The sequence below is a fragment of the Carettochelys insculpta genome, chromosome 2 (genome assembly GCF_033958435.1).
Source record: "Carettochelys insculpta isolate YL-2023 chromosome 2, ASM3395843v1, whole genome shotgun sequence".
Classification (NCBI taxonomy): Eukaryota; Metazoa; Chordata; order Testudines; family Carettochelyidae; genus Carettochelys; species Carettochelys insculpta.
This window is the reverse complement of record NC_134138.1, coordinates 108,791,977-108,815,677: the sequence shown is the minus strand read 5'-3', so window position 1 is coordinate 108,815,677 and position 23,701 is coordinate 108,791,977. Positions and strand designations below refer to the sequence as shown.

General features: G+C 42.0%; 1 pseudogene; it reads left to right on the top strand.

Annotated features, from left to right (window-relative positions):
* The first annotated feature begins 5,642 nt into the window (after positions 1-5,642).
* On the top strand, positions 5,643-23,298 carry LOC142008269 (lysine--tRNA ligase-like; annotated as a pseudogene).
* Positions 23,299-23,701: the final 403 nt, after the last annotated feature.

Here is a 23,701-nt window from a genome sequence, read left to right as displayed (position 1 = left end):
CCAAGGATAATCTGGTGTATTTCCAAACTGAAAATAGCAGGTACAATGTTATCAGCTCTGTGCATATAAAACACAGGCACCAATTTTAGACATCTTGTCTGCCTCTCTTAAGCCAGTTCCTTGACCCATGTAAATGTAAAAGCTGCACCATTGATTTACCCTAGCTGAGGATTTGACCCTTAATTATTAAAATACGTAAGAAGCAGCTGTTTTTAATAATGAAGATGAAAAGTGAAATAACTAGGTGAGGAAAAACAAACAGTCCTGGAGCACCTTAAAGAATAACACATCTATTTATTAGGTAATGAACTTTCAAGGGTAAGACCCACTTCTTCAAATTGGAAAGTGATTCTACTCTACAGATTGTTTAAAAGACCACTAGATGGCAAGATCCCTTATCTTTATCAGAATTAGAAATATCTGAATCATGCTAAGGACTTGGTGTGAAGACCCAATGAGATCCTATTCTCTAGCAATTTGTGGCTCAAAATATCATCTCATTTCAAATTCTTGTTATCATGAGGTTAGAGAAGCAGGGTGTATAGATTTAGATGGGATGTCAAGATACAAGATTCAATTGCTCCCAAACGAAACAATGAACCAGATTCTCAGCTGTTAGAACATGACATAGCTCAATTGAGATCACTGGACTGTGTGAATTTACAACTTCTGAGGGTTGGGCTCAGTGTTGGGTGTGTGTATCACAACAAACGCCTGGCAGTATCGTTAAGTTTTTCAAGACTACTGCCTTACAGCTTTTGAAATGTTTGCAGCTTGTTTCATGGTAAGTGGTCACTTCTAGGACATAAAGTTACCTGTCATTGAGCTGCTAAAACAATTCAGCCTGAGACAAAGTTGGGCAACGTTTGGCAAAGTTATAAGCAATCGAAAAGCAGATCCCATCCTGGCAAGTATCAGGAAGCTTTAATAATAGGAGGTGCTACCAACAACATTCCCTGTGATGTTTTCCATGGACAGAATAAATTTTATGTGCAGATGCACACCACCAATAGAAACATATGCAGCCAGTTCTGGGCATTTTGCTACTCATCTGGGCAGCACTTGAATCTCTCCTGGGTGGCTGCTTATGTGCTCAGCTTATGGGAACACTGGCTACCAGTCCCACTCATGATGATTGTTCATACTGAAGCACATAGTATAGAATACTACCACAATAACTGGACTATAGATCGATTGTGTAAGTCCTTCACTCTGCTATAAATCATTATTGCGGTAATACCATCTGATCTGAAGTGATTCCATCCAGCAACTGAAAGTAAAAGGGGACCAACCTTACCCACATATATTCCATACTAACACTACCCTCAGTGAATTCATTGACAAATTCAGCTTCCTGACAGATGGACAACACCTTCCCAACAAACACTTATCTCTGGCAGGTTAATACATGATAAGGTGGTAATTTCTTATTTCTTCTAAAGCTCCTATCCTATTTATTGTTTAGTCATATGGAAGGATAGGTTGCAGCAGATCATACATTTCATGAAATCCAGTTACTCGGACATACTGTGTGTCTTTTCAGGTTATGTACTACTATATAATGAAAGTAAAACAAAATGTCACCTGGTTTGATTTCTCAGAGGACCAAGTGCTTTCTACCTTCTTCTTCAATGTGAATGTCTATTAAGCTATCTAGCTTTAGGCATCAAACGGTCTCTCAGATAGATTGGATTTAACCTCTAAAAACCAGTGTCTGAAAATATCTGCAAATGGATAGAGAGCCAGTGAACAATAGACATTGGGACATAGTATTTTTCCTCATAAATTGAAGTTAAGTTTACTCAAAGCCTTTCATCCTGAGAGACTTGCTGTCATCCGTGACAATGTAACATATATTCATAAAGACTTTCTTTTTCTGCTGTTATTAATGTTCTTGCACACTATTTGGGTGATTCTGCAAACTATAGATAAAACTCAAATCCTATTTGAAGTTCACAAGAGAGCTCTGGCTTATTCTACCACAGGTTTTTTGTCAAAATATTGAGAAAATATTGCTACCTTGGATAAGGCTGAATAGAAGGTGTTCTTTGATAATATCTACAGTAGGGCCCCCACATGGCGGGGGTGGGTGGGAGGGGTTACACTTTACAGTGGCCCAGAGGACCTGGGGCCCTGGCCCAGGCTAAAAATTGTGCTGTGTGTGGCATGACTTCCATGTTACAAGTTTGTCCTGGGCTGAAAAAAAATATGCTTGGGCCCTGGTCTGCAGAAATCTCATTAATTAATTAGACTGATATATAATAGTTACCTCTGTAATATTTTAGACTCTCAGAATACTACATAAACTAATGTATTTAACTTTATAAATCTGCTTTGAGGCAGGAAAGGCGTCTCAGAGGGGCTGCCATGTTAGTCTATAGCTTCACAAAAAAACAAACAGTCCTGTAGCCCCTTAAAGATCATTACCTAATAAATAAAACAGTTAGTCTTTAAGGGGCTACAGGACTGCTTGCTTTTCGTTTCATTTGGACTTGGCTTATGTCCTGGGGCAGGCAGGTTTATAACAGCTTCAAGACTTGGCTGTTTGAAGCTGAGGTGTGAGCTATACTTAGCACCTGACCTCCCTCCCTGGATGTATGGGCCCATGCCCTGAACCGTGACTGAGCGGTGCTCAGTTTAGCAGTGGCCAACACAAGCAAAAGTGACTTTAAGCCACCTCTGTCCTCTACTCAACTCCTGGTCATGTCATGGTGCTTAGTTCTTCCCTGCAATTAAGAACAGCCTGCAGGAAGTGCCGGGGTACAAAAAGAGAAGGCTAAGTCATTAAACAAAAACCACCCCATCCCTCAATGAGACGGAACAAAAACCTGTCTTCAGTTTTGATTGAAGTATTGGGTTACCACTTGTGTCTGAAGCTGATGAGTTATTGCTGCATTCATCCCTGAACTGATTCTGGTATTGCCTCTTTGTATGTGTGCTCTAAATCACGACCCTGCCAGTGTATCACAGATACCAATCTTCTTGTTCGTTTTTCAAGACGTCTCTGAAATTCTCTGTCAGCATGCAGGTCTACTCTTATAGGAGGCTGCTAATCACTGCAAGTGTCTCTTATTTTGAAGTTATCACAGAAATAGGTCAAGGCCAATATTATAATAATTTCAAAATCTGGATCTTGATTGGAAAGTTCACTTTCTCTGCTCTGTGATTATGAATAATCCTAACGTCTAATGAAATGTGGCAATAGATATGCACTTCTCCTGTGACCGTGTTAGTAACCATTATTTTCAGGCTTTGCAGCTCTACAGAACAGATTCTCAGTCTATATTCTGTTTACATCCATGTTCAGCCGAGTTCTTCCTGATTGGTAGGGAGGTGCTCTCTCTCTCTCTTATTAAATGGTCCAAAGAAAGAAAAGGCCAGAGAATCCAACTCCTCTATATAGCCACCCTGTAGTGAAGCTCACAGGTTATCACTCCATAGAGAATTCTCGCACCCTTCCCTCATTTTTTTGTCTTTTATCTACAAACAACCCATTTTTTCTTTTCTTTTCTTTTTTCTTGGGTAGGACATGCCAAGAAATCAGCTGGTGCAAAGCTCTTCTTCTATGAACTCCGAGGAAATGGAATTAAGCAATGGCCAGTGCTAAGTGGGTAAGTGTTACTTGTGAATAAAGTTAACCCTGGTGTGTACCCAAACATCTAGGCATGCGCACATACATGCCAGTCTTTTCCAGGGAGCCTGGGAAGACTTCTGGCAGAAGCTGTGAAGTGAAGCAGAAACAGAGAGAGTAGCTTTAGTAATACACTTATCTTTATAAATAAATCTGAAAATTATCTTGTTTTAATAAAGTTCCTTGTTCGGTGTTAGAAGGAAGCAAACCATTCTGTGGTTCTTTACTTTTGTCACATAACAGTGTAAAAATTCAGGATAAAATTCAGACCCAGATCCAAACTGCCCTAAACTTTGTGGTGTTAACCCTTAATGACGATGCTCTTCCAAGCAGCTGCTCAATAACTCCAAGAAAGCTTAATTAGTTAATGTTTGCACAAGCCTTTGAACAGAATTTATTCTGTGAATTTGGGCAGTGAAGTTAAAGTTGACTGATCTCTTCAATCACATATACGCAGCTTGTATTAGAAATGACCTGAGGATAACATTTCGCAAGGATGGTTTTGGAATAGCTGTGCAAAAAGTTATTTTTTACCTTAGACAGAAAGCAAATGCTTTGGAAAGAATTTTGCATTTCTAAGTCAGCTGCTTCTTTTGGTCAGATTTTTTTAAGTATGAGGACCTTTTCACAAAGATAAGCTGCAGTGAGGAGATATAATAGCAATTGTGCGCTATCCTGGGAGAACCAAACATGGAGAATTTTGCATCATACCTACAGAAATAACTCTGCTGTCACCATGCTTGCTTATGCTACCTCATCTTCATTATGGACTCAATGATAGGTAACTTCAATTAGAGACAATAGCTGGGAGTCCCCTTGTTAACTGCATAGAACTGTTCCATGGGACTTCTGGTTCTTTTATACAAGTCAGTTCATGCTGGCCTTTTTTGACCTGTACAGTTTGAACACAGGGCTGTGGATCTCATAGTACCTTGTATTAATATAACAGTTTTCAGCCCAAAGTGCAACAGAATGCTTTACAAAGAATATGTATGAAAATATCTTTACTAAATTTCAGCTACTGCCGGGCTGAGGAAGGGGAGAAGCCAACATGAACACTGAGTGATGAGATAACTGTGAACAAGGATATTTGGGTAGTTATTTCCCAACAAAGCTGAGAGACAGAGTGAGAGAGAAAGAGAAGAAGGGGCTGGTGAAAGGAGGGCAGACAGGCTGTATCCATTCAGGCAGAGCAGTTGATGGTTGGGGAAAACCAAACTGTGAGTGGGACCTGTGTGACACCCACTTCACAACTTTCCCCCTCTTTTACCTGACTAGGGGAACAACTGGACTCTGAGTTGGGAAGATCCCACTTTCTACCTGCTGGGACTCTGAATTATTTCAACTTTGCAAGAGGAAGGCTGGGGCCGTGCCCTAGACTGAAGAGAAAACTGAGAAAGCAGGAAGCAGCCCAGAGGAGACTGTTCTGGAGTGGCAATCAGAAGGGACAGAGCCACCCCAGCCTCTCTCCCCTCAAGCTCTCAGGTGTGACCTTGTGGAGAATGAGAGCCCAGGTCCCCCTGTATTTCCCCCCTCCTCTAGCCACCTGCAAGATGCCACGTCTCCAGAGGGGACAACAAACTGTGAATTGTCTGCTGGGTCTCTGGACTACCTAGAAGAATACTCCCAGGGCTCAGACAGACAGTTTGGCCATAGCCTGAGCACTAGGTCTTCCAAATGAAGCTTACAAAACACCCTATCTCAGAGACCTTATGGTGCTCAACATACTGACTGTGCAAGCTGAGTAGGACCTGCCTAATTTGAATTTACAGTTCAGGAGAGCCTAGGTATTCCAAAGCTGATGCTTAGATCACAAATACATGTTTTTTTAAATTTATATTTGGTTAATATTGTGTTTCAAGAGGAAGGGATTTGGGACAGTTAAATTGAGACATGAACTTCATTTAAAGCAATTTTAGGGTTTTATTTTTAAATTTGGATTTCTGTTGTAACATATCTGTGCTCTTTTCACTACTTTCTGGAATAGGAATGCTGGTTTTACTTTCTACTGATGGAAATATCTGAGACAAAAGAAACAGTAACTCAACTAATTTTGACTATTTATTAAGTAGCTGGAGATTGTGCTTCATCAGGACCTATATTATCGTCATTTTTGTGATGCACTGTAGGAAACCAGATATTGTCATCATTTCCTGGATTTGATTATGAATGAGAATGTGAGGCAGAAGTTTATTATAAGGAGTAAAATTATCATTTATTTACAAAACTGCCTGGATGATCTTGGATTTCTTGAGGTATGGCCAGAGATGGTTGCACTATGTTATGACCTGTTTCATAATTACTCATATACTTAATAATCAAACAGCCAAGATTTTCAACAGTAACACATGATTTTAGGTTCCCACCAACCTGAGACATGCTCAAGGGGTCCAGTTTTCAGGATGCTGAGCACTTTCTGAAAACCAGTTTTTCTTCAGGTGTCTTGAGGTGTCAAAAATCATTAGTTGTTTTGAAAGACTGGCCTATGTGTTAAAGCATGATACAGACATTAATTTTAACAATATTCTTTAGAGGTAGGTGGGTAAGTATTCTTCATACTTTAGAGGGTGAAACTGAGAAAGAAAGGTTAAATGACTGTCCAAGACCTTTATCTCCTGACTCCATTTCTGTGCTCATTCCTCTAGTTCACACTGTAGGGTAGAAATTCCTAGACAAGCTATGATATTCTGCTAAGAACCACTGCTCTAAATTTGGGTCTGGAAAGTAGGCCTACACCAGTAGCATGAGTTCCCCTCCCACTGAGCCCACCTGGAAGGTCATCCCAGCCTGAACAAAGACAGAGAGAGAGTCACCCTGGCAACCCCATTCCAGGAAGCAAGCCAAGCAAGAAGTGGGAAATTGGGATGTGCCAGGGCTGGGGAGGGAGCAGAAACAAATGCTTGATTGTTATGTACCTCCATTACCTTCTGCTTTCATTCTTTAGATATAACACAAATGGTCATATCCCTGTGAGGATAACATTGCGACCCTGACATATACAGCACCACTTTACACATTATTGTCAACTAAAGTTTGCTTTGTTTAAAGAATTTTCTGTAAGCTATGGGTGGAGAGCACTTTTGTAACCTTAGATTGTCAGCTAATTTCCCTTGCTGTTAGCTTCTATCCAGGGGTTCTGGGGTCTCCCCCCATCTCCCCATTGGTTCACTCTGCACACATCAATATTCTTTAGAATCAATTGTAACCTGTTGTTTGGCAGTGCTCACTAGCCTAATAGGTGAAGTAGCACTCTGCTAGTGCTGTGTGTGTAATAAACCCTCCTGCTTGCTTCACACACAGTGTTCAGATTTTGTTGCAACACACTCTCTCCTATGGTATAAAAAGTATCCTGTTCATTGCTGGAAAAGGCTTACTTTGTACTGATCTGACTAACTAAATGAAAGACACATGTCACTAAGTTTAAGGTGTGTGTGCATGTGCATGTACATATTTAAACACTCAGTATACATTCACTTCTGGAATACAATAAATGCCCAACATACACATTGTATATGTGGGCACATAGTCAAACAATGGGGACATACAATTTTGTCAGCGCGGTCTTGCAGCATTTTAATTCAGATGAACACACCACAAAGGAATACACAGAGGTATTAGTTACTGGAAAGTAGTTGTATATGTTGTACACTAAGGCCATGTTTACACTAGAATCATCTGTCGACAGGGAAATCTCGACAGAACCTCTGTCAACACATTGCATCTGCACACAACTTGCTCTGTCGACAGAGAACTGCCAGACTGCACTTCTCTCTGGTGCCAGAAAGTGGAATGGCAGCTCTGCAAAGAGGGCTGCCCGTCAACCGGGCGCTGTCTGTCGATAAAAGTGTTGCACGTTTGTCGACAGTACTTTGTCCAGAGATTGTTGTGCCTCAAATTTTTGAGGGCTAGTACTGTGGAGGAAAATGCAGAGTTCTGTCAAGACTTTGTCAACAGAATGCTGTAAGTGTGTGGATGCTCCCTGAGTTATGTCGACAAAATTCTCTAGTGTAGACCCAGCCTAATAGTTAGTTGCTGTGTCAATTCTACTGTCCTTTGCAATTCATGCCAGTGGAGTCAAAAGGAGGACCTGTTTCAATGTGATATGCCGAAACCCTTCAGCACACTTGGGGTGCATCTACACTAGCTGGCTACTTCGAAGTAGCTCACACAACGTTGAAATAGCAAGCGTCACATCTATACGCGCCACGTGCAATTTCGACGTTGAAATCGACGTTAGGCGGCGAGATGTCGAAATCGCTATTCCCATCTTCAGATGGGAATAGCGCCTTACTTCAACGTTCAACGTCGAAGTAGGGCATGTGTAGACGATCCCTGTCCTGCTACATCGAAATAGCGGGGTCCTCCATGGTGGCCATCAGCTGAGGGGTTGAGAGATGCTATGCCCACCCCCTGTGGGGCTCTGTGGTTGCTGTGTGCAGCAGCCCTTAGCCCAGGGCTTCTGGCTGTGGCTGCTGCATCTGTGGGTACATGCTGTGTGCACGGGGTCTGCAAGTGGTTGTCGGCTCTGTGGACCTTGTGCTGTGCAGGCTGAGAGTGTCTGGGAGGGGCCTTTTAAGGGAGCAGCTTGCTGTTGCCCCGGAAGGGCTAGTGCAGCCTGTGATCCCATCCTCAGGCTTTGCTGGCCCCTTATTTCAACGGGGAGCGCTTGTGTGTGTGGATGCTCCGCATTTCCTTCCGGGGCTGCTCCTTTCAACATTCCCTGTCACTGCTTGGACATTGAACGTCAACGGCACCAGCCCCAGAGGAGGTGTAGATGATACGCATCGAAGTAGCCTATTTCGATGTTCTTACTTCGAAAGAGGCTACTTCGACGTAATGTGCTGGTGTAGGTGTAGCCTTGGTGTCAAAAGACCCAGACACCACTTAGGTGACACCACATCTGAATGTTTGGTGTTTTCAGTGCAGTGACTGATTATTTTATGTGACTGGGTGGAATCCACTTCACAGGCAATGTTTCCAGCATTCTGTCATTTGCTGGGTGCAATAGTGTTAGTCCGATTATTCCTTTCTTAGGACATTTTTATGTATCTTTTGTTTCCCCTAGTTGGCAATATGAAAGGGGAAGCTGGGACAGAGCCTTCTACTTAGGTTGTCCAGCACTTTTCCATTATAAAGGATTTCTGTGACTTTTCTGTTTTTTGAGATATTCAAAGACCTTCAGTGTTTGCAGCAAGCCTTTGAAATTCATTCACCTGGGAGAAACCCCTTAGGCAAGAAAAGTGCCTGTGTCCCATTAGATTCTGTTACAGTTTGCTGAGATTGCATGTGTTCAATCACAACTACCCTTTCATGCCTTAGGAAAATTTTGGCACCCTGCCCTATGTCCCGAGTGGAAATACCTGTTGCAGTGGGAATCTATGAGAGCTGCTGCAGCAGCTCAGTAGGGAGAAAATAACTGGTCTGGGTTTCCTCCCATTCCAGACTCAGGACATGGCCTCAGCTCTGACAGAATCCTACCTGAGTACCATTGCAACTTCATCAAACTCAGACTTTCTCTGTGAAACATTTTCATTTTGATGAATCTGTGTTTTCCAAGTGCAACAATGTTCTGTCAGAGCCTTTCCAAGCAGTTCTTCTCCTAAGTCAATTAGCGTAAGACTCCACTGGAGCTGGGAGGTGTGAGTCCCACTGTGATTATTGACAAATTCACTCTCATTTTCTCAATCTAGCACAGTGAAAATAGGGGTGTGGAAGCTGAGGCCTGGGCTTGGGCTAGATACCTGAATCCAAGCCTCCCCAACCCCTAGTGTCTCATCTTGGCTAGTTAGTGCAAGTCACTTTCTGTGCTGCAACACCCACCTTTCTATTTTTCATGCCCTTTTGCGAGTTTGCAGCTATGAGGTGTGATTCCTAGCATGAGCAGACAAAGTGGACACACCTTTTGGCACTTCTGAAAATGTTATGTTTTTTCTAGCTTTAATCACTGAGCTCAGCTGTCAATTCTGAGTGTGTTCCTGAATTTTGTTCCATTCTGGTTCTTTTTGGAATGCTGTTTAAAAAAAAAAAAGAATTTAAAAAAAAGATGCATCTTATAGGCTACGTCTACATGTAGGAAAAACTTCAAATGGCCATGCTAATGGCCAAATCAGAGAATACCAATGAGGTGATGAAATGAATATTCAGTGCCTCATTAGCATACTGCCGGCCGTGGTACTTCGAAAGTGCCATGTTTCGCTCACGTGCGGCTTATCTACATGGGGGGGGTCCTTTTCCAAAGGACCCTGCAAACATCGAAATTCCCTAACTCCTATTAGCTGATTTCGATGTTTGCAGGGTCCTTTCAAAAGGACCCTTGTGTACACAAGCCACAGGCGAGTGACATGCAGCATTTTCGAAGTGCCGTGGCAGGCAGCAGGTTATTGCAGCACTGAATATTCATTTCAGTGCCTCATTAATGTTCTCCGATTTGGCCATTAGCATGGCCATTTCAAAGTGTTTCGTAAGTGTAGACATGGCCATAACATGACATAAGTATAGGGCCTTATCCAGAAAAGACTTAAGCACTTGTGCTAATTCAAATTGCCATTTCCTTTGAAGCCAGTAGCTCTACTTGTGTGCTTAGTTACACATGTACTTGAGTGTGTACTGGATCACAGCCAGAATGAATTTGGACCTTGTCCTTCTTTTTCTGTGACAACAGTCGGTGACCAGGATATTGAGTTTGCAACGGAGGGGATTGCTACCTCCCACCCCCTTACATCATGGCCTCCAATGCCATTATTTTACTGTATACTTCACATATGTGGATTTGTGCCTATCAGAAATTGGGTGCATTTACTGAAAAAAATTAGTTTCTTTTTGTGGGCGAGAAACCTACCTTTCACTTTTGTGAGTATAAAAAAGTCATGATTAGGACAAATATTTTGGGGGTGGTTTCCTTTTATTACAAACTAGTAACAATATTGGCAAGAATCTTTTTGAATAGCTGATGTTACTGTCCTGTTTCTGCATCTTCGTATTGTGATTTAGAAGTGGTAATCTATTTCTAGACTGTAATAGACTGAACTCATCCCTTACTCAAACTCCCATTAAAGCAATCATGTGGAAAAAATGTGTTTCCAACTGAATGGCTCTCTGTCTCTTTCTGTTTCTTATCTGCTTGGCATGTTATACGTGAATTGCTCTTTCATAGGCCCTTAAGCTGAGAAGGCACCTTTATGGTCATTTAGTCTGACTGCCTGTATAGAACACAGGCAATAGAATGACATCCCATATTTCCTGCATCAAGCCAGTAACTTTTGTTGAACTACAGAATATCATTTTAGAAAGCCATCCAAACTCTTTCTTCTCTTAAAGGTGGAGACTCCCATGATGAACACGACAGCAGGCAGTGCAGCAGCCAAACCTTTTATCACACAATGGCTAAGTCTACACTAGCCCCAAACTTCGAAATGGCCACGCAAATGGCCATTTCGAAGTTTACTAATGAAGTGCTGAAATGCATATTCAGAACTTCATTAGCATGCGGGCGGCTGCAGCACTTCAACATTGACATGCCTCGCCGCCGCGTGACTCGTCCCGACGGGGCTCCTTTTCAAAAGGACTCCACCTACTTGGAAGTCCCCTTATTCCCATCAGCTCATGGGAATAAGGGGACTTCGAAGTAGGCGGGGTGCTTTCGAAAAGAAGCCCCGTCGGGACGAGCCGCGCGGCGGCGAGGCGCATCAATTTCGAAGTGCCGCTGCCGCCCACATGCTAATGAAGCTCTGAATATGCATTTCAGCACTTCATTAGTAAACTTCGAAATGGCCATTTGCATGGCCATTTCGAAGTTTTGGGCTAGTGTAGACACTGCCAATGAGCTCAACATAGACCTGTACATGAGGCTAGCTCCTGAATTATACCACATGCTGCAGCAACTGTATGATGTCATCTTACATGCCTAATGATATGTAATGCTCTCACTTTTCTAGGGAACAAGATTGTCCATATATTTTTTTCATTATAGTACTGTATTGTCTGTACAAGGCAGCAGGTGAGCCCTCTCCAGCTTCAGGGCAGGGTCTTGAGGCGGATCATGGGTGAGGACACAGCCTGGGTTAGTGGAAGCTCAGCCTTTTCTGGCTTTTGGCATTTTCTGCCCCAATAAACAGGCTAAGACCAAGAATTTTGACTCTGCTGTATGAATGATATATCCTTCATTTTGTAGATATAAAGAGGTTCCCACGGGTAGGGAGATTACTAATGTTTTTAATATATATGTAAATGAAGAAAAATTGTTCTGCTAGCAATGAATAATTGTTTTGGAAATGTTCCATGATGACTAAGTATGTCCATTTGACTTAGGAAGCAGCACCACTCCTCTGTAGAAGTTATTGAATCCTATCTTTCACTGGTGATACAAAATGATTTAAAGAGACTCAAGTCTTCACTGATCTGCCTGCAACATTTGCGGTTCATTTAGACTTAGGAAAAGCAAATGCCTGCCAATTGCAATTGCTACAAAACTTATAGTCCAAGTCCACATTTTTACATTGATTCTCAGTCCCAAATACTAAAGACCCCATTCTGTGGGTATCCTGCCACAGCAAACCAGCCATTGAAAAGCAACAGGAAGTCACTGGGAGTTCCATACACAGAGGGTTTGCAAGACTGGACTCTAATTTTAGGCTTGCTTTTATTATTTCAATGAAGGATTGCAATATAATATTGTCAGAAATAGCTGACAAAGATCACATCCTCTTATATGTTGCTTCACTTAACACATGGAGTTTATTAGGACTAATCATTTTTTGTCAGACACTTGTAATGTAGAATTGATATTTCTTCTCCGAGGGGAAAGGCAGTAGGAAATAATCTGGATCTTCTTTACAGATGTTAGTAGTTGGAGGTCTGGAGAGGGTATATCAATTTGGATGTCAGTTCAGAAATGGAGGAATTGATCACATGCACAGTCCAGAACTCACTATGTGCAAGTTCTACATGGCGTAATGCAGATTACAACAATCTCTTGACTATCCCTGAAGAGCTGCTGTCAGCTCATTGGTTAATGATTGTATACATTCGTTATCGAGTAATTCCAATGGTCTGGATCTTGTGGGAGCCACTAAAAGACCATAATGGTGTGGAAAAAGGTACATAATTTGTATTTATCAAATAGAAATGCTTGCAATTGGCAAAGAGAGATAATACATTCTCACTTGGATAATATTGAACAAGGTATGAGGGGGTGAGAGAAGAATTTTCTTGGTTTCCCTCTGACAAATAAATTGTTGTCTATGATTACCATGTAACGTCTGGTGTTACCATATCTCTTGATCAGAACAGACAATATGTTGTAAGTAATACAGCAGCTGCCTGCATAAAAATACAGGAATTCAGTAAGGTTAAGATGAGTTCTCTGACACCTCAGATTTTACATATGCGAAGGCATGGTGAAGCATGTGACAGATAACTAGAAGATCACTTACCATTCAGATGGCCTTGAGGGAAAGGCAGTAGAAATTGACTTCAGCCTTCCTTTTAAAAAGAGTCATCATGATGAAAAACCTGGAGAAAGTCATGGGAGAAAAGCTGCCAATACTAGGAAGTTTGGATACTGAGGGGATGTTAAATCTTTCAGGGCTTTTCTCTGTGTATTGAATAATATCATGAATTAAGTACTAAGCCATTATCATTTTTAAGGTATTTGACATTTTATTGATCACTAAAGAAACGTTCATCTCACAGGATTTGTAATTGTGGTATTCTCTCATTTCTTGTAATGAAGTTTTACAATTCCTGGTTAAGTTTCACCTCTATGGTGAGAAAAAAAGTCTCCATGGCTATGTCTACACGTGCACGCTACATCGAAATTGCTTATTTCGATGTAGCGACATCAAAATAGTCTATTTTGATGAATAGTGTCTACACGTCCTCCAGGGCTGGCAACGTCGACATTCAACGTCGACGTTGGGCAGCACCACATCGAAATAGGCACTGCGAGGGAACGTCTACACGCCAAAGTAGCACACATCGAAATAAGGGTGCCAGGAACAGCTGCAGACAAGGTCACAGGGCGGACTCAACAGCAAGCCGCTCCCTTAAAGGGCCCCTCCCAGACACACTTGCACTAAACAGCACAAGATACACAGAGCCGACAACTAGTTGCAGACCCTGTGCATGCAGCATGGATCCCCAGCTGCAGCAGCAGCAGCCAGAAGCCCTGGGCTACGGGCTGTTGCACACGGTGACCATAGAGCCCCGCAGGGGCTGGAGAGAGAGCGTCTCTCAACCCCTCAGCTGATGGCCACCACGGAGGACCCCGCTATTTTGATGTTGTGGGACGCGGATCGTCTACACGTGCCCTACTTCGACGTTGAACATTGAAGTAGGGCGCTATTCCCATCCCCTCATGGGTTTAGCGACTTCGATGTCTCGCCGCCTAACGTCGAAGTTAACTTCGAAATAGCGCCCAGCATGTGTAGACATGACAGGCGCTATTTTGAAGTTGGCGCTGCTACTTCGAAGTAGCGTGCACATGTAGACGCGGCCCATGTGTCTTGACCTTGATATCAATATATACCATAAAATGCATGGTTTTCCATTTAGAGTCAATTTCTACCCCTTATTTATGCCTTTCTCTTGAATAGTCATTTGAGAAAGAAATGTTCTATTTTTTAAAAATAATTGGTCAAAATTTGTTTTCCTATGTTTGAATGATGGACACATGAAAAGACACTCTTTTTGTAGTAAACTATTGCTGACTATAAAAATGCCAAGCATGGCATATGAATAAGCCTCAGTGCGGGATCAGTTGCAATGCTGTTGTTAGAGAAAAGCGATTTAGTCATGTAAAAAGTTCTTTAGGTGGTTGCACAAACACATACCTTCAATTTGCATCATTATATTGGTATGAATTACTGCCTACCTAGGTCTAGTAGGTGTAGCTTTAGGAATTAAGATTAGTGTAAATTATGTGAAGTACCCTATGTCTATATGAGCACTCAGGTTAATAGGACTCTTTATTCCAGCCCTTTGGAAGGGGACTCACAAGACAGGAATGAAGAAGTAGCTTGATTCCTGCCAGGGGAGCTCAACTCTTGGGTGAGAAAGAAGGGATGTTTTGGGGCAGGGATCCTATACCTTGGTTAAGAGGAAAGGAAGAGAAGCTGCTTCAGTGTATCTTATTCTACACATGCTGCTGGCTCCAAAGGGAATAACAATTCTTCTTGGAACTGCTGTGAAGCAACTTTTGAGATGATGGTGACGTAGGCTAAGTGTTCCCAGATCTCAGCCAACTATTGTGCCAATAGTTTAATAAGAATGTAAGACTGGACAGATTGGGTCAGACCAAAGGTCCATCTAGCCCAGCAGCCTGCTTTCCAAGAGTGGCTAAAGCTGGCTGTCCCAGAGGGAGTGAACAGAAGAGGTAATCATCAAGTGATCTACCTCATGTTGCTCAGTCACAGCTTCTGACAAACAGAGACTATGGACACCATCCCAGCCCTTCCTGACTAATAGCCATTGATGGACATAGCTTCCATAAATGTATCTAGTTTTTCTTGAATCCTGTTATAGTCTTGGCCTTCACAACATCTTCCGGCAAGGAGTTCCACAGGTTGCCTATGCCTTGTGGGGGGGAAAAACACTTCCTTTTGTTTGTTTTATATCTGCTGCCTGTTAATTTTATTTGGTGACTCCTAGTTCTTGTTTTATGGAAAGAAGTAAATAACACATCCTTATTTACTTTCACTATATCAGTCATGATTTTATAGACCTCTATCTTATCTCCCCTTAGTCATCTCTTTTCCAAGCTGAAAAATCTCAGTCTTATTAATCTATCTCCATGTGGCAGCTGTTCCATGCCACTAATCATTTTTGTTGCCCTTCTCTGAACCTTTTCTGTTATTTTCTACTATTTGCTCACATAGCTTTCCTCATTCTATCAGAATGACTTGATGGATGGGTTTCTCTGTTCAGAACTAACTCTTAAGGTAAGAAAAAATGTTATTTGATGTGAAGTAACAAGAATAGAAACACACCTGCTATGAGATATAAGTGGATGGGGGCAAAGAAACTTATGAATAAAAATGAAATGGGAGAGAGGAGTGAGCCAAAGGTGAAAGAAAGGATCAACAAGGCTAGAACACTGGATTGGAGGGAGAGAGAGAGAGAGAGAGGGAGAGAGAAGAAATATTATTGTGTCTTTCAGAGGAAAAAGTGGGCATAGGAAAATGGTGGGGAAAAGCACAGGATGATGGGCTGGCAGAAGTCCTGCAGCAGGGGGAAGAGGTGAATTTCAGGCAAAAGAAGGGGTTGTTGGGGGAGCATATAAGAAAGAAAAAAGAAGTGTTTTTGTAGGATATCATAGAGTCATAGAATCCTAGGGCTGGAAGGGACCTCAGAAGGTCATCGAGTCCAGCCCCCCGCCCAAATCAGGATCAACCCTAACTAAATCATCCCAGCCAGGACTTTGTCAAGCCAGGATTTAAAAACGTCTAGGGATGGAGATTCCACCACCTCTTTAGGTATAGCTGACATATTGGAATGAGAGCAATAGTCATGGCTTATATAGATGGTTCCTGTAAGTGGGGTGGATGAGAAGGTGGCTGACAGAAGAGCTCCTTTATCTTTTTTGCTCCCTCATTCTGACCTAGCAGCTGTGTAATAGGAAATAGAAGAACTGCACACCACACTTGATCTATATGTCCTTTGTTATGCCAGAAAAGCAACTGGTTATGTTTAGAGGATAGATATACTCCTCTGTTTTGCGCTGGCTTATTAAATGCATGATAATGGGCACTGAATAGAAAGCTACAGTTCTCTCAAGCTCCTCTCCTGATGTAAGGCTAATGAAGCACAGCAGAATTCTGAAGAGGAATTCAGCCATGTGTTTACTGTGCATGCAGGAGGGCTATTAGAACACATCATTATAATTGAAATTACAATTTTCAAAGGACCGCAAAGATGCCATTGTACAATTAAATTTGCAAATGAAGTACAACCTGATTTATATCTTCCAAAGGGCAATGAAAACACATTTGGACAAATGGAGGTCAAGTAAATCTGAGGGGAGCAACTTAAGAAAGCAACTCATGCTGGGAAACATAATTGTGGTTCAAATAAAAGGGTGTTGTAATTAAATGGAGGCTGGATACACATGATTATTCTGTAGAGGATTTTGGGAAAGGTAGCAGGAAAGGCTAGTCAAGATGAGGAAGCAAAAGCACAAACGTGCTCTGGAACCAGAGAAAAGCTAGAATTAACTCATTGTGAGTATGTCATCTCTGCGGGGACAGCTCATCTACACTTGTTAACTCTCTCCAGTTAGCCTGGCTCTAGTGCAAGTGGCTGCACTGGGGAAAAAACACTTGCACTGCACAGTTGATATGAGCAGCGCAGAGTAGCTTCCTCTCCCTGCCCCCCCCCCGCCCCCCGGCATTATTAGCTCCAGCATTGACAGAATTCAGCCTTCAATCCACGCTCATTGATGGGGCAGCTAGAAAGTGAGCTCAATATTTTTGTTTATAGGAAGCATTCATATGAGGCACAACATAGCCCAAGCTAACAGTGTAGTAAAGACCAGTCCTGACATTCAGTAGTCTTGAGGAGCAGTGAGATTGTTCATCTCAATCAGACATTCCAATGGAGCCTGGAATCCAAGTGACAGAGTGTCATCTCTGTATTGGGTGACAGTGGTATAGTGGCTGCCTGAATAAGTTGGAGGCTTTCTGGCTAGGCTGCTGTACAGCAGATACAGTTATCTTAACTGGAACCTCTTCCCCCTTAGCTGAGATTCTCAATAAACAATGAATAGTGATAGAGATTGCCCTGCACTCTCCTCTGACCCACTGGCTAGGGCAAAGGTCCACTAGGAAGGAACTGGAGCAAGCCGTTGTCCAAGGTGTATTTGGTCTGCGGATAGATGAATGTTTGTATGTGACAGATCTGGATTGAAAATTTGACACTTTTCAACAACTTTAAATTCTCTGATACTTTCCTTCTTTTGCTTTTGCTCCTGTCTCCAGAATATCTGACCTTTACACACTTAATTACTGGGCTGTTTCCAGAGCTCATAGTTTTGTTGTGTCAAAATTTAAATTGAATGCAGCAAAGAAAATTCCTTCATAACTAAGCTCCTTTATTAACACACACTGTTATAATTATTTTCATTTGCAGAAGCCCAACAGCTCCTTGACGAGCTATGTTTGAAGAAAGGAACCCAATGTTCTCCTTGGACTACAGCAAGACTTTGGGATAAGGTTTTCTTGTCTTAATTTTTTTCCTGATTACATATAATTTTTGCTTTTTTTTCCAACTTTTGATTACGTGTTAAACTGTGCGTATTTGGGAAGATATCAATTCATATTTCTGTGTGGTTATTTGTATATCATACTGTATACGTAAATCACAGATTTACATATTGTACACATATAGAATGCATGTGTGAGATTTACTGAAACTTGATCAAAGATATTTTCATCATACGGTTCTTCTAGGAGATATATGAGTTAACTTTTAATAGCTTGGAATGGATGTATCTCATTTTAGAATTATTCTGGTGTATCCAACCAGATGTTTGACGTCTTTCCAAGTTGCCTAGACAGCGTGTACATCGTGGTTCTGCCACAGTGCATATGTTAGTGATGAACTAGAGTGACTAATGCTGGAGTTTTTAAACATGAGAGTTTTGAAATGTGAGTTGAGTGTTTTAACTCCTGGAGGCCTCTCTGAAAACCTCAGAATATTAGAATAGATTATAGTTTCCTTTCTCCCTTTAGCTCCCACTATCACTAGCCCTTCTCAATAACTATCTTCTGGAGCTTAGTTTCTCCCTAGTGCCATTCACAGTGGCCAAATTATGGGGTGCTTACTCCATTCTCACCCTCTTAAGACCTTATTGCCATCATTGGTGCAGTCATGTGGCCCTTTGAGTTCTACCCAGTAAGTCATTGAACCCTGTGCTCTCCTGATTCTATACCATTTTCCTGTTTGGTCAGCGTTAACTTTCATAGATCCACATGCTCTTGTCAGCTGTCCTCTCTCTGCGAGCCCCCACAGTGGGCTTGGACTGAACGTCCACCCCAATATGTTCCCAAAGTGGTTTTAAGGCCTGCCAATATCCTTGAAGTAGATGATATAGTGAATTGGTGGGAGCTAGTCTACAGAAACTAAGCCACTCCACACTGGACAGAGGAAGAAGGAAGGAAATAGTGAGGCAGGAATTGGACACCAACAGGCACTGAGCCCATGGTTGTTGGTGATGAATATCCTTGAAACAAGTTGTCTCCAATAAAGCTGGAATAGTCTTTCAAATATTGGGCTGAATGGCAATTCTACTGGTGCTGTCTGGGATGAGATAAATTTAAGAACAAAGTGAAATGCAAGTAAAAGGTAAAAACACAAGTCTTGATCTCTTTTTTCAGTTGGTGGGTGAGTTTATAGAAGTTTCCTGCATCAGCCCCATACTCATTTGTGCACATCCCCAGATCATGAGTCCTCTGGCTAAATGGTACGTAATGTTAGTGAAAATGTTGGATTTTGAAGGTTGAGTTAACCATATACTCAATTCATTTCAGGGTTCAGTAAAACATCTATTTCTAACAGTGGTTTTCTACTGAAAGCTAAATTATGACTTCTGTTCATGTTATTGTTTCTGTTATACTATAATATAAAAGTCAGATGACATTGCTGTAGTTGAGGTTTTTGAGTTCCAGAAAACATTAATCCCCTCAAGGTACTTTACTTTCATGGAACCACACTCAGTCACAACTATAGCATGTAAGAGCACAGGACTCAGATTTTCAAACAAGTGTTTGTGTACATGCAAGTTAGGCCTTTAGTATGTCAGAGTAACCTGATTGTATCCATAATCCAGCTACACAAATGCCTGTTACCTGTACTATGTTCACACTTGTTTGCATCTACAAAACTGAGGACACAAAAATAGAAGTCTGATTAAGGCCAGGATGCAAATATGTCTCAAAGTCCATTTTAAATAATCCATCATACCTTTCTTTTATCTTTTTGGAGAAACAGACATTTTGGAAGGCACATTTTCAGTCCCTGAAAACAGAGGTGGTTGCAGGGAAGTAAAGAGTCAAAACTAATTCAAGATAATGTTTAATTCCCATGACAATTTAACTCTTTTGGCTGATTTGGTGGAAGTAAGAGTGAAGAAAATAAGTGGCATATGATATAATTAAGTGGCTTCCTATAGAACTCAGGGAAAGATGTTCCAAAATGAATTTAAAACCTTAAATTGTATGAATAGAGTCCTTTACTGGAATTTTTGATGCTAATCTGAAATAGGACAATAAAATTTGTCGTAATTTGTCTTTCTAACCAGGCATGGGTCAGATAAAGGCCTGAGTGAACATTTTGAACCTTTGGCTGTGGCCACACTGGGGCAAAATTTCAAAATGGCCATGCTAATGGCCAAATGGGAAAATACGAATGAGGTGCTGAAATGAATATTCAGCACTTTATTAGCATGCTGCCGGCTGTGGCACTTCTCAAGTGCTGTGTTTCGCTTGCGTGCAGCTTGTTTACATACCTTTTCGAAAAGAGCCCGCAAATGTTGAAATCCCAGCAGATAGAAATAAGTGGATTTCAATGTTGGCAGGGTCCTTTTGAAAAGGACCCCTGTGTAGCTGAGCCGCCTGAAAGCGAGCGAAACATTGTACTTTTGAAGTGCCATGGCCGGCAGCATGCTAATGAAGCACTAAATATTCATTTCAGCTCCTCGTTAGTATTCTCTGATTTGGCCATTAACATGTCCATTTCGAAATTTTGCCCCAGTGTGGCCACAGCTTTTGTGATGCAAAAGGAACTTTGCAATGCTGACACTGAGATTTTTAAGGAAAAAGCTAAGGTACAATTTACAAAATTACAACAGTATGAACTAAAATATTACATTTAAAAGCAACAAATGCAAGCACTTGCCTTGAAAATTAACAGCTACAAGGCAATATGCTGTTGAACAAAAGGCTGAGCAGATTTAGGTTCTCTGCTCTGAACCTGAATTATTGGTTGCAGTGATTTTGCTGCCTTTACTTCAGAGGACATGTTCATCTGTTTTAAATTGGGTTTGGATAGGACAGAGTTTTAAAAAATCCTTTTAGTCTTTTATTTGTTATTTGTCAGAGTAAAAACCCTTGGTGTTACTGAACTATGGGGTTTCTAAGAAGGGGGTTTCTTTTCACATTTACAGATACAGGTTGAACCTCTTTAATCTGGAACTCTCTTGTCTGGCAAACTCTGATTCTGCATGATCTTAGTTAGCCGGATGACCACTTATCATGGGTGTGGTTAAGTTTCCTGCAGGCCCATAAAGTTTGTTTACAGCTACCAGTCCTGGCTCTCAGTGTTCTGTGCTGTTATTTAGCTGTAATTCACCCCTAAATGTCTTCCAAGAGCCCAGTAAGCAGTGGAAGTGTTGTTAATGTGATCGAAAATATTGACCTCCTGTCATTTGGCAAATTCTTTCATCTGGTACTGGTCAGGTCCTGAGGGTGCCAGACGAGAGAGGTTCATCCTGTACCTTGTGTACATTTATTTAGCATGTTATTAGCTTTTTCAGAGGGCAGGGAAAAGTTTTCTTTAAAAACCCAAATTATAAAGAAAAATGCTTTCCAATTTCATTTTTTAATTTTCTCTTGGCATTGTCAATGCTTCTGCTTAGTGCTTGGATGCAGAAGGGAAGGACTAAATGTAGTTTGTCATTAGTTCTTCAAAATGTTGAGGGCCCATGACACTCATTACCAGTTATTGTTTTTTAAGGGGCCCACAGCAGAAATCATACTGAAATTTTCAATTTCTCAGCACTAATGTATTTGTGTGAGCTTCCCACGTGCTGCTGTATCTAGTGAGCACTTTGGTTATAAGACGTGGAGGCAGAGTGTGCTGATGGAGCATACCACCATTGAGATGCCTTGTCTAGTCCCGAGTAAAGTCTATGTACCTGAAGAGTCCCCTAACTTTCCATCAAGGTGTTAAGAATTCTCTCATCTTAAACAACCTAGTCAAGGTCACTTTAGTCAGCTGCAAAGTAACTAGCGTTAGTGGTGAATTGTCAGTCAGGGTATTTCCTGGAGCCTCAGGGCTCAGGGCATCTGCTGTGTATGTGTGGTGTTAGGGGGAGGTGAGGATGGGGGATGGAAAGAGGTAGGAGGTTGTGGCTTTTGCCCCACAGGTATAAAAATTTTTATTTGGGCTTTGTTTCTGACAACTCCCACTGAATTTAAGACCTGGCTTCCCCGTTGTGAATGACCATCCTGTCTCCCGCCGTCATTAACATAAGGAGCAAATCACGCATAGTCTCAACCAAATCTTTCCCCTTCTGACATGCTGCTAAGGTGATATTATTTATGTTTTAAAGGATTTTTTTTTTTGTATTGGAGAAGCTTACACCTTTGTTGGAAGACCCTCTGTTTATAGACGTCCATAAGGACTGCAGCACCATTACTCAGCTGTAACTCAGTTAAGGAGAAATGCAGCCAGCAGCTACTGGACTGAATCAATAAGCACCAGCCTCTTCCCTGCTGACAGAAAATGCTGCAGCTTCAACAGCCCTTGTCAGTAGGATGTCAGGGCATTACGTGGGACATTCAGCCATACTAAATATAGCCGGTACTGCGCTTCTCCCCTTGAGTTACAAGTGCCCAGAGGCTTGCCAAAGAGATACTTGAAATACATTCATATTGTTTTGGGCCTTAGGCTAAAGCAGCAGGTAGTGAAGTAGTCATGAGTATCGAAGAAAATTTCTGCACAGCACTGGAGTCTGGACTTCCTCCTGCTGCTGCCTGGGGGATAGGAATTGACCACCTTGCCATGTTCCTCACCGACTCCAATAAAATTAAGGTGCGTTAGGTGGTAATTTAAAAGCAGCAAAAGGTAGATAAGTCGTTCCCATGTCTGCGGTTGCTGGTCTATTTTTTTTTTTTCTTCAGAAAGGCAAAATAATATTGCTTCAAAACTGCTTCATTCCACACTGATTTTTGCTGTTTGTAAAGCAGGCAGAAATGAGGGCACGGGATATGTGTAAAATGGCGTGTACTGCAACTTTCTGCCATCTGTGCCCAGAAAATGTGAGGCACGTGCAAGGTTGTATGTGCAGCCATACTGCAAGTGCTGCTTCTTAGGGCAAGTTTGCATATGCTTCAGCTGTCCCCTTGATAACAAGCACTGGGGCAGAAAGAGCAGCAAGGCCGCTTTGAGGACCAGTATCTCTGGTAGCCACCCGTCAGCTCCCCTGCATCTTTGCTCAAGGGGGTCGGGGTGGGGGTGACAGAATTGCTAGGCCCCTGGGCAAGGTGAGGGGGGACCCAGCTCCATGCCCTCAGAAGGGACAGGGCCTGGGGTAACACTGGGCAGCCAGCCTGGGGCACATCTTGCTGTCCCCCCCCACCCTGCTAGTCCTCAGAGCCATCCGAGGTGCACCAGTGGCAACTGAAATGGCCTGTAGCTCTGGCCACTGTCACTGCTGAAGTAGCAGCAGGGGTAGTTGCTGGGAGTCCTGGGCCCTTTTGAATCACGAGGCCCGGGGTAACTGCCCCCTTTGTCTTCTTCTCCCTGCCCCTACCCCCCATGGGTCTGTCCACTCAGGAGAAAGTCGAGATGTGGCAGTTGCAACAGAGTTCAGCTCTGTCATGCTGGGGCTGGATAGAACCAAAAGATGTTGGGAGATGCTCTGTGCCATCTTTTTCTTTTTACAGATCCCTTAAAAACAACATTGTATAGCGAGAAACCAGGTTGCTCTACCCTCATCTGGGCCAAATGTGGCTGCCTGGTGAAGGGTCATACAAAACAACTATATTGTCTTGGTCAGTGTGTCTTCTGAAAACTGTCAATTGTAGCACTCCTCCTTGACTAAAGGGCAGGTGACTGGGTTTGGAGGCAAATGCCAAGGCTGGCAGAGACCATGAATTAGGAGAAAAAGAAAATCTAAAGATTAAAGAAAAACAAGATTAGATATTAAGAAAAACAAAAATGTATGCAGAACACTTTATCTACCAACAACAGTAATATTGTGCACTGTAAGCTTATACTGTATTTGCTTTATTTATATGTATGCACTGTCACTATACTGTACTTACAGAAAACGTAACTGACTTTACTTTCAGTTAA